Below are 12424 nucleotides of genomic sequence, written 5' to 3'. Positions count from 1 at the left end.
AAACCGGACGTTCCCGCTCTCCTCTTCCTCGTCGTAATTCTTCATCGCCCTTTGCCGGCCGCTTTTCGTAAAACTACATGATGCAGCCCCCAGAGGTGATACTGCATTTGCGACCCGGACAAAAAAGCCTCTGTTGACCTTTGCTGCGCAATCTAACCTCATCGAAGTCCTTGTGGATGGTGTTCTTCTCTCTGCCTTATTGACACCGGTGCCCAACTCTCTGCCCTCATTTCCTCGTTTCGTCGTCGCCTGAAGAAAGTCCTGACGCCGGCAGTTTCGCCCACTGTTCATGTCGCCAATGGCAGCCTGCTGCCGTGCTTGGCTTGTCTAACAGTCGCGTAACCATTGCTGGTCGTCATACACGTCTTATTCACCGTCCTTCAAGAATGCCCCCATGACCTTATCCTTGGCCTTGATTTCTTGGCCACTCACTCAGCCCTTATTGACTGCTCAACCGGCATTCTACGCCTTGACCTTCCCCTCTGCTCTGAAGGCCTCTCCACCCTACCTCGCCTCCGCTCAGCAATATCTTCCCACCTCCCTCCGGAAGCTGTTATTTTTATTCCTATGTGCCCTTTCCCGCCCGTGCCCGATGGAGACTACCTGGCGTACCCAATTACAGACGTCATCCTGCAGCGGCACGCCATCCTCCCACACATAATCGTATATGTATCCTAGAATCGCACTACTCCCCCAGTCCTCAACTGCAGTTTGTCGACCCAAGATTTCCACGACGGAATTTCATTAGCTGAACTTTCCCCGCTGACCGACTGTGAAGTTTCAGCCCAGCTACCGACCTTCCTCCTGCAGATTGCACAGCCCCTACCACTCTTATGTCGTCTCCTTTACACCGTGATCCTGTTTCCAGCATAATTGCGGCCGACCTGAAACCCGATTCTGTCGACACACTCTACAAGCAAGTTTTTGGCAATCAACTCGTCTACTCTGCTTTCATATAGCGACATTGTTTTCATTTTGGGGTCCGACCGCTAGGCCAAACGTCTTTTGTAGCCCACCGCATCGACACCGGCGATGCTGCTCCTGTTCACAAGCGACTGTACCGTCTCTCTCTTTCCGAGACCCAGGTGATTCAACCTGAGGTCACCAAGATGCTGGCCGACATCATTGAGCCGTCAAACTGTCCCTGGGCGTCACCTTTAGTGCTAGTGCAGAAGAAAGATGGGAGCTGGAGATTCTGCGTTGACTATCGCCACCTCAACAAGTTGACCGGAACAGGCGCCTACCATCTTCCGCGCATCAACGATACACTTGATTGCTTACATAGAGCCAGCTACTTTTCCTCCATCGACCTTCGCTCTGGCTACTGGCAGATCTCCGTCCATGAACGATACCGCGAAAAAACGGCATCTATCATTCCTGATGGCATGTTAGAAAAACAGCGCAACAGACGTGGACGGAGGTGGAGAACAGACAGGACGGGTGCTGAACTCACAACTGAAGTTTATTAAAAAAAACACAGATATATAACCCAGCCAAGCAGCACCAAACCGCACATTAAACAAGAAAATCATGATAATCCCACACACACACCGCGTTCAAGAAACTCAACCTCATTATCTGTTAAAGCGATTGACGTTCACTAACGCATTTTGCACCCAATCTAATTATATGCCCGGCCTCAATGATTTCCCGGTTAATCTGTGCCGGATGGGAATCCAAAATAACTGTCTGTGTTAGGGAAGGATGGCAGCCGTCACACCCCTTACAGTGTACAACCAGATTAGATCCTCTACCAATCTCTAATGATCTCTCGTGCTCTCGTAACCGGACATTGATACACCTGCCTGTTTGACCCACATACACTTTATCACAAGATAACGAAATCTTATATATCACTCCTACTTTACATAGAACATAGGAAAAGTCATGCTTCACCCGACACGTGTTTCTTTCCCGGACTTTTTTCGCTGCTTTGTTCTTAACTATGCTACATATTTTTGACAGTTTATTTGGTGCCGAGAAAACCACACTAACATTAAACCTTCTGGCTACATTTTTCAAATTGTGTGGTAGACCATGCACGTATGGCAGGGCCACAAATCTTTTTGTATCCCTCTGTCCAGCCCCTTCCTGCTCCCGTGAACCTGCGCACGACTGTTTTACTTTTGTGATTAATTTATCACAAACTCTTAATATGACGTGAACAGGAAATCCTGCATTCGCTAGCCTAGACAGTTGTTCATTAAAGCTAATTCGCATATTGTGAAAGCATGACTTTGACAAGACAGCCTCCAGGCTGGACAGAGCGATGACATCTTTTGCTAGCATAGAATGTTGCGATCCATAATCTAGCAGAGGCTTTGCACTCCTAGGCGAATGCCGCCAACAAACATGATGGGCACAAAACTTCAAAGTGAGGTCTAGAAAACGCAGTTCGTTCTCTTGTGACATTCGTTCAAAAGTAAATCTTAGTCCCAGTCCTTGCTCTTGAAAAACTTTTAGAATATTCGTTGGTGTCGAGCTACTATTGCAACCTTTGTAAAAGACCAGGAAATCATCAACATACCGAAAGATTCTTATTCCCAGCCCATGCAAGTTTTTGGCAATCAATTCGTCTACTTTGCTTAGGAAAATGTCACTTAGAACAGGAGCGACCTTTGAACCAATACAGATGCCTGATTTCTGGGTATACACGGCACTGCCAAATTCAACAAACATACTTTTTAAGTAAAAAGAGGTCAATTCCAAAAAAGACCCAGTTGATATACCACAGCTGTTACCAAAAGCTATTTCATCATTTTGTTCCGAAATGCACATTCGCAGACTGGTCATGAGACCTTCATGAGGGATCGAATAAAATAGATCCTCAACATCGATGCTAACTGCCGAGCACTCCCCTGGATTGTTCATTTTCAAGTACTCTACCACTTTCTCAGAGTTTTTTTACGAGATACGGATCTTCAAAATTCAAAGTAGACAAGTGTTTCTGCAAATAGTTTGAAACGACACATTGCCAGGAGCCTTTCTCAGAAATTATTGCTATAAAAGGTTCCCCGGGTTTATGAGTTTCCACAGAAAAAAATATGTCCAGAAACCCTGATTTAGCGTCTCTTACAGCAGTAGTCAATCTGCCTAAATTCACTTCTCCTAACAGGCGCAAAGCCTCTCTCTTGACCTTCTTAGTGTCCGTTGACACCACCCTAAAATTTCTCTCAACAGCCTCTAGCGCCTTTTGGTTTTACACATGCCCAGACAGTATAACAAAACAACCGTCTTTATCTGAGAGAGAGACCTTAAGATTCTTATTGACCATGCAATCAACCACAGGCCCTATACTTAAAGACTCACGTTGGCCCCGTTCTGTCCTTGAAGCAACATTCACGCATTCCGAAATGAAGCAAGTGCGCGAACTGTCTTTCACCTGCGTGGCCAAACGCCTAACCAATGCCACCATGTCAATTGGGGAGAGGCGAGGCTCCGTAGCAAACTTGGGGCCCTTGCAAAGCACAGCAAGGTGTCTTTCTGGCACGCAGGCATCCCCAAGCACCGCCACTTCACCAGACGTAGCGCTGGTCCTTTTCCTCGGCGGAAGTCGGAGACGAACACTTGCCCAAAGGAATTCCGCGCTGTTGTCCGCAATCCTGTTCCACTCCTGGTAGGAACGTAGCCCGTGACCTTGTTCTTCGACGCCACAGATTGTCCCAGTAGTAACGCACCTGCCGCCACATCTCGGAGCAAATTATGCTGCACATCCTACGGCTGTGAACCCGCGATGGATGTAAAGGCCCAAAAAGCGCCTGAACTTCGGGAGGGCTGCGTCCTAACTTCTTATACCAAGTGGCGACTCGCGCATTGCAAACAGCAACGGCAATTAGTCAGGCAAGCGTAGCTTGGCTGGAAAGGTTAACACACAAAAAAGAGCCCTGTGTACAAGAAATATACTGTAATATAAGAGACATCTGGGCGAGTTGGTGTGGTGACATGATAGAAAAACAGCGCAACAGACGTGGACGGAGGTGAAGAACAGACAGGACGGGCGCTGAATTCACAACTGAAGTTTATTAAAAAAAAAAACACAGATATATAACCCAGCCAAGCAGCACCAAACCGCACATTAAACAAGACAATCATGATAATCCCACACACACACCACGTTCAAGAAACTCAACCTCATTATCTGTAAAGTTTCTTGAACGTGGTGTGTGTGTGGGATTATCATGATTTTCTTGTTTAATGTGCGGTTTGGTGCTGCTTGGCTGGGTTATATAGCTGTTTTTTTTTTTTTTCAATAAACTTCAGTTGTGAGTTCAGCGCCCGTCCTGTCTGTTCCTCACCTCCGTCCACGTCTGTTGCGCTGTTTTTCTATCATGTCACCATACCAACTCGCCCAGATGTCTCTTCTATTACGGTATATTCCTGATGGCTTCTACCAATTTAAAGTCATGCATTTTGGCCTGTGTAACGCCCTCGCAACTTTCGAACGAATGATGGACTCATTGCTGCGCAGCTTCAAGTGGACAACTTGTCTTTGTTACTTAGACGACGTCATTGCTTTCTCGTCTCAATTTTGACAGCCACCTCTCTCACCTTTCTACCATTCTCGAGCTATTCCGCCGCGCCGGCCTTCAACTCAACTCCAAGAAATGTAGTTTCGGCCTTCGGGAAATGAAAGTTCTTGGCCACTTAGTGAATGCCGCCATTACCCTATCTATATTCAGCCTGACACCGATAATATTAGCGCCGTTCGTACTTTTCCCACACCACGTTCGTCTAGTGATGTTCGATGTTTTCTTGACTTGTGTTCGTATTTTTGTCGTTTCGTCCAGAACTTCGCAGCCCTTGCTCGACATCTCATCGCCCTACTGAAAAAAGTTGCACCTTTCTCTTGAGGTCCTGACCAAGCTACAGCTTTCTCCCAACTTGTCGCTGCTCTCACCAATCCACCCGTCTTGGCCCATTTCAACCCTTCGGCCCCTACCGAACTCTGCACTGACGCTAGTGGTGACGGCATTGGAGCTAGTCTCGCTCAGCGACACCACGACCGCACCAGAGGGATTGCGTATGCCAGCCGCCTACTATCTAGGGCAGAACAAAACTATCACAGAGAAGGAGTGCCTATCTCTTGTTTGGGCTATTACTAAATTCCGCCCTTATTTGTTTCGACGATACTTTACTGTTATCACGGACCACCATGCCTTGTGCTGGCTATTTTCACTCAAAGACCCTACTGGACGTTTGGGACGCTGTGCGTTAAGGTTGCAAGAATACAGCTTTTCCGTGGTTTATAGTCTGTTCGGCTCCACCAAGATGCAGACTGCTTGTCCCGCCACCCTGTCGATGCTCCCAGCTCTACGGCATGTGACACTGACGCATGTGTCCTGTCTTTATTCGTGTTTCCCCCCATAGCCGACGAACAGCGCTTGGACTCCGCACTCTGGTCTATCATCGACCGTCTGATTACCGGCCAGTGTCATCTTGCCTCCGCCATGTTCGTACTACAAGGGGGCGCACTATACAGCCGCAATATGAGACCTGATGGCGCTGAGCTCTTGCTCGTCGTTTCGAAACATCTGCGCTCCACTATCTTGAAAACATTTCATGATGCTCCCATCACTGGACATCTTGGCGTGTCCCGCACGTATGACAGCGTGCGCCGACATTTTTACTGACCGGTTCCCTACCGTTCAGTTCAGCATTATTTTTCTGCATGTGAGCTGTGCCAGCGTCGGAAAAAACCATCCGTATTGCCATCAGGACACCTGCAGCTAATATCCATCCCGACTGACCCGTTTTGCCGTGTTGCTGTTGATTTGCTTAGACCCTTCCCGGTCTCTGCGTTGGGCAACAAATGAATCGCTGTAGCGATCGACTATGCTACGCGTTACGCCATTACCCGCGCGATCCCGACTAGCTGCGCTAGAGACGTCGCTGATTTCCTCCTCCACGACGTGATACTACAACACGGTGGCCCTCGTGAACTACTCGCGAATTGTGGTCGCTGCTTCCTCTCCAGAGTGCTTGACGAGCTACTTCATGTGTGCACCGTCCGCCACAAATTTACCAGCGCCTATCATCCTCAGACCAACGGCCTCACAGAACGCCTCAACCGTACGCTCACAGATATGTTATCAGTGTATGTCTGCGACGACCATCGGGATTGGGACGTTAATCTACCCTTTGTAACATTTGCCTATAACTATTCTCGTCATGATACCGCTGGCTACTCTCCCTTTTACCTGCTCTTTGGCCGACACCCAACACTCCGCTTTGATACATCGCTACCCACTACTGAAGCCGCCACGAGTACTTATGCTCGTGATGCCATATACCGCGCTGATGAAGCTCGCCACTTTGCACGCGACAGGCTGTTTGCCTGCCAAGGCTCCCGGCAATCCCGTTATAACCGTCGCCATCGCGATGTGCACTACACCCCAGGCTCTCTCGTTCTGCCCTGGCTCCCACCACACCGGGTGGGCGTGTGCGAAAATCTTCTACCACGCTATACAGGCCTCTTCCGTATTTTGCGCCGAGTCACCGACGTCACATACGAATTCGAACCTTTGAACCCGAAGTCCTGCACCACGAGCTTCCGACATTGTGCGCGTGACACTACTCAAGTCGTATTATTCACGTCCTGCTTTGTTTACCTAGATCGCACCGGGACTGTGCTTCTGCGGCGGGGGTAATGTTATGTGGTGTATTATGCTGGCATTCAGCAAGTGAAGAAAGAAGTGTCTAGGTGTGTGGACGAAGACGACGCTCAGTGTTGAGTTGCGCAGCTAAGCAGTGCCCATCGATTTCAGAGTGGTGTTACCCATCGGTGCGTGACTTCCACTCGTAACAATATAAACGCTATCCACAAGAAAATGAACCGAGTCAATGATGTTCTGTGTCGACATAGATATACACTTCCAAAAAAATAAAAGTTCTTATCTCTAATGCATACTTTCTTTCTATTATTACCTTATCACCTGTTGCATAAGTGTCTGGGGTACTACAACAAAACATAACACAAGGTATTAGTTGCACAGAAATGTGCTGTCGGATTGATTGTGGTTCTGTGGTTCTTTACTTTAAGCGATATGGTATTTTGTCTATTGATATATTGCACCCGTTCAAATTATGTGCATATAAAATTGTAGTTAAAACAAATATCAACTGTTGCTTGCAGCCTTTAATCTATATCAGTATACACCAGTGTACAATACACAATGTCTTTTACCCTGGTTTCTGCCCATTTGCCGTACCTCATATCGTAAACAGTCATCACCCTATAACTTAAAAAATTACTTTACCATATTGACAACAAATAATATACGTATACAAGACATCTCAGAGAATAACTTATTATCGATTATGTGCACTTTCGAGTCTTTTGTGGAATCATTGTAAATAGGTTTGTTGTATTTTAATGTATGTTGTTTCTATTATTTATGTGCATTTTATTTGATATATACACGATCAGCGTTATACTGTTGTTGTACATTATTTTTTTTGGATTGATGGGGATATTAAGTTCACCTTAATCCTGATGTTTACGAAACACACTGCTCTCGATGTATTATTAGGACACTGGTTGCTACTTAAGGCTGCATTATGCAGCTTTTTGCCCAGTGTCCCCTCTTCTCACTGAAATGTGTGGAGAAATAAACTTTCAATCCAACTGATGCAATGACTTTTCCGTAGCATTAAAATGAGGTGGAAGTTTGCATTTCAATGCCTTTCGGCAGTCCTTGTACGTTTACGTGATCAGCTGCACTGAGTGGCACACGAGTGTCTAAGTTCGTTGTGTATGGGCCAGGGGTGGGAAGCCTGGTGTACATACCGCTCACCCACCAGTCTAAAGTCACCGGAACTCTGAAAGTACAGCAGTCGGCGTGCGATAAGCGGCGCACATTGAGCTGTTGCCAAAAATTGTCCAGCGCGGCCAGCACTGTGCATCTTCTAGGTGCTGAAAACACCGATACAACGCGTCAATTTTTAACCGCAATTGGTGTATTGATTGATATTTCTCGTACAGAAAAGAGGGGATGAAAATATTAAATGAAACTGTCTCGGGTGAGGACTTATGAAACCCTTCTCAGTGTCGCACGACAGATCAGTAAACAGCAGTTGTTTATGCAGCTTTGGTTTTTCTCCCAAGTGCCCTGAGACCAAAAAATTAACTGGGACTTAGCTTTAGTTAAACCCGGTAGGTTGCGAAAGCAATAATAGCATTGCTACGTTATAGTTCAGCTCGTAGTGTAGCCAATTTTGGGGTACCATGTTGACCGTACAATTAACACAAGACACGCATGTAATGGAATGACAATAATGTAATTATTGTAATTAATGTAATGTGATGGACAGCGTGCATTACATTCCATTCGGAGTCGTCACCGGTCGAGGATGATTCAAGAGAAGCGCTACGAGCTCGTCTAGCTGCATCTTGAGCGCGACGTCGAGAGAGACGCTGTTCCCGTTCTTCATCTTTTCTGTAGCCCACTGTCGTTTCCTGGCTTCATTCAGACGGCGTGACTTATTTTTGCTTATCATGATGCACAGCGAATGCCTCAGCTGAGCAAGCGCGAACATTTATATACCCATCATTTTCATCCTCCTCCTCTCAACTGCGAGAGAAGAGGTGACAGCAGTGCCTCCACTCGGTAGCAGCGGGGTTCCAACTGCAGCACGCCGTGCCTACCGACCGCCCCCACCCGATGACTCGACTAGGTCATCTCTCGCAGCTGGTATGACGTCACAGCCATCTGGGGTCATTAAAGGTCAAACGGGCCTACCGACCGTGGCTACGCGAAGGGCTTAAAATGGGAATAGTATTGCTTTCGCAACAAAAAACGTAGCAGCCGCCCTCCCCCATCCGCTTAACCACACACATTATCATCAGCCGGGCTATATCCACTGCAGGGCGAAGGCCTCTCCCATATTCCTACAATTAACCTTGTCCTGTGCTAGCTGCATCCACTTGACCCGTGCGAACATCTTAACCTCATCAGCCCACGTAACTTTCTGCTGCTTCTTGCTACGCTTTCCTTCCCTTGGAAACCAGTTTGTAACCCTAAAGGACCATTCGTTATCCTCTCTTCGAATACATGTCCTGCCTATGCCCATTTCGTTTTGCTGATTTCCAGTACAATGTCAGTAACTTAAGTTATTTCTCTGACCCTCTCTGCGCGCCTCCTATCTCTTAATGTTATCCCTACCATTTTGCGTTTCATAGCCCTCTGCGTTGTCCTCAACCTAAGTAGAACCCTCTTCGTTAGCCTCCACGGTCCAGCCCCATAGGTGAGTACTGGTAAGACGCAAGTTTTGTACACTTTGCTCTTGCCTCACAGATGCTAAAACAAATTAAAAACTTGTAAGCACCAGCTCAGTACCTTTCCTTTTCAGAAGAGGCGACAGGCCTATCGCATTCGACGTACTCTTCCCTACACTGAATCCTTTTTCAGTAGCGTACAGGATTTTGATGATCTGATCGATGACTTCACTCTTTCCATGCTTCAGCTCATATTCTTGGCAGGACATCTCGATATCACGCATCTTGCCATAGTAGAAGTTACGCTCCCACTGCAGCCCATTCGCAGAAGTCTCCAGCTTGGCAATCCGGTTGGTGAGCTCCTTCAGCTTGTCAGAGACTCCTTCACCTGTGTTGCCTGTTGTCTGCGCCGCTATTTCAATCGGCTTGGAGTCTGGAGGGTTCCGTGTCACGGATCTGGTGGCATGAACTGGCGTTGTTGTGGCAGCGTGGGCGTTTAGGCACTGCGCGAGGTTGAACTTGATGCCGCCGTGCTTATTACCGAGGTACCATTTTTGGCTGTAACGGGGTCGCATAGCGACCGCCATAGCTGGCATCAAAGAAATTCTTAAAATATTGCATAAACTCTAAATTCTCTAAGAAGCGTCCTTTGATGAGCCAGCTGTCCACAGAGATGGGCTTGTGCACGCCACCTTTCTTGAAAGATGCCTGAAAATACTGTTCTGAATGCACTCGTATGAATGCACTGAATGCATCAAGCTCTGAATGCACTCGTATTCAAACTGTCTCAAACTTCCCTTCCCTCAAGCTCACCGAACTGGCAATATGCTGCAGCTGAGCACAGCTAGTCTTCGATCTTTACTTAGCTCAGGCACCGAGAGTCGTTGATCCAGCGAAGCAGCTCATGGCAGCTGAGTTTCTCTGTCGTGGTGTTGGTGCCGTGCACGTTGACACACCGGGGCCCCTGTTCTGCCATGATGTCAACACTGGTTCAGGTTGCTCCTAACAATCAAGCTGCCCCAGAATGACAAGCAAAGCTGTAACGGTCGTTAGCGCCCCTCTATGCATGCGGTGAGGATGGTGGTGATGATGATGTGGCTCTTCTCTTTATATAGGGCGATTGTAGGGAATGTGTCCTAAACAACACACCAATAAGATTTAAAAAATACGGACACAAACATAGACAACCACATAGAGAGAAAAAGAGGAACGCAGTCACAGAATGGAGCAAGCTGTTCGTCCTGAAGCCAGCTCACAATATCACACGCTGTGTCGCTGTAGTCGCAAAGTGCTTTCGGTGTCTGGTTACGGTAGTTACGAGCATGGTCTTTGCAGAGAATCGTACCGGCCCGGCGGAACTCTGAAGAAAAACGCAGGTTGCACACCCAGTTCAACTGCGCACACACAACCCCCGCACTGAATGTACCGTGCCGCCTTTTTATTATCACATGGTCTATGTCACTGCTTCATGGTGGCGCCACGTGAAGTAACTGTGCTAAAACAAAACTGTAGCAGTAGTAAGGCTACCTGTTCAGCCACTGACGGCGCAACATGTAGGCTTCGTATAAATCAACTGGAACTCTGAATACTGCAGTTAGCGCCGGCGCACAGGCAGCATTGAGATTTACGAAACACTTCAAAGCATCTCACGACTGCTTCGTAACTAGTTTTTGCAGACAGTCGGTATGTGTTCGCAATATTATTTCACAACGCAAGAAAAAGGCTCGCATCACGTGTACATTTCTTGCTTCAAACCACATGAGCGCAAATGACGTCATTAATATTGCCGTGGCGCGTCATCCTGATAGGCTCGTAAATACATGTTGATGATTACCTATAATTTCGTACTCGCCATTAACAGACTTCTTTAGATTTTCTTCCCAAAACGATACTTTTTTTGCGAGTGAAGCGTAAAAAGTAAACAATAGGTGGACGATTACGCTAACGATTCGCTGCAAATAAAGGATTTGAAGGTTTTTGTAATGCCCTGATACTATTGTTACCTAAAAGGGCACAATTACTGATAATAGTTGGATTCTTTTTTCTGTTCTGCTTGTTTGATTTCTTCGTAGTCCATTATTCGCACATATTCGACCACGTCATTGGCGCGCTGACGCCTATTACTGCTGCGATTGCTCATGACGCCCTGCGCTCACCGCCTGCCGATCGTCCTTACGGTCATATTCGGGCAACGCTCATCCAGCGAAATTCTGAAACGGAGCCACGTCGTCTGCAGCAGCTCCTTAGCTCAGAAGAGCTCGGAGATCGCAAGCCTACGGAGCTGTTGCATCACATGACCGCCCTGACAGGAGACTCTGCTGGTTCACACGACAGCGCACTCCTGCGGGAATTATCTTTCAGTGCCTACCACCGCAGGTGCTCGTAATCCTGAGCGCGTCTTCATCTCAGAAACTGGAATTCCTGGATACGCTGGCTGATAAGATTATGGACGTCGTTTTCCCTCTATGGTAACAATTAATCGGCCTCTTTCCCCTTAGTTGCCCAGCGCAGTTGCTGACGATCGCTATGCCCGTCTCACCTCGCTAATCAGGAGCTCACTCGGCAAGTAGCGCGGCTTGCAGCTAGAGATTCAGCCCTTCATACTCGCGGGCCGCGTTCCTCATCTCCAACCCCGCACCAGCCCCAGTGCTCCTTGCAACCGTTCTCTGTTCTCCAGGGTCTTTTGCTGGTACCACCACCGCTATGGCTCCCCGTACGCCAATGCCGCCAGCACTGTTCTTTCGGCCGAGCACTGAAGGCGACCGGTGTTCCCGGCTCCTAGACCTGTCGCCTCTACCATGTCACTGACCGCATAACAAAAGTCTGCTACATCTTCGACACTGGTGCCGAGATCTGTGTTCTTCCGCCTATGTTGGCTGAGTGACGTCGTCCTTCAGGCACTCCACCGCTAACCTCACTCAACGGATCGACCATACAGACATACGGCAAGGAGTCGGTGACTCTTGACATCGGACTCCGCCGTACCTTTCGCTGGGTATTTGCAATCGCGAACGTGCGCTCGCCAATGATTGGCGCCGACTTCCTATGATACTGTAGGCTCCCAGTTGAGATGCTGCAAAACCCCATACTGGATTCTGAAACGAGCCTTGTCTAGCAAGGCGTCTCTTGCCGTGATCCACCACTCGGGCTCCTCCAGGCGCATAGCACAGTTCCCGACCCTTGAGTCAGCGCACTTGCCGAGTTTCCGGG

At 47.9% G+C, this 12424-nt stretch overlaps 1 pseudogene; it reads right to left on the bottom strand.

Moving 5' to 3' along the window:
- Positions 1 to 9306: 9306 nt before the first annotated feature.
- Positions 9307 to 10190, bottom strand: LOC146180221 (microtubule-associated protein RP/EB family member 1-like; annotated as a pseudogene).
- Positions 10191 to 12424: the final 2234 nt, after the last annotated feature.

Source organism: Amblyomma maculatum, chromosome 9 (genome assembly GCF_055883805.1).
Source record: "Amblyomma maculatum isolate TAMU_Amacu chromosome 9, ASM5588380v1, whole genome shotgun sequence".
NCBI classification, from domain to species: domain Eukaryota; kingdom Metazoa; phylum Arthropoda; class Arachnida; order Ixodida; family Ixodidae; genus Amblyomma; species Amblyomma maculatum.
The sequence above is the reverse complement of the archived record's forward strand: the minus strand, read 5'-3'. Positions and strand labels throughout refer to the sequence as shown.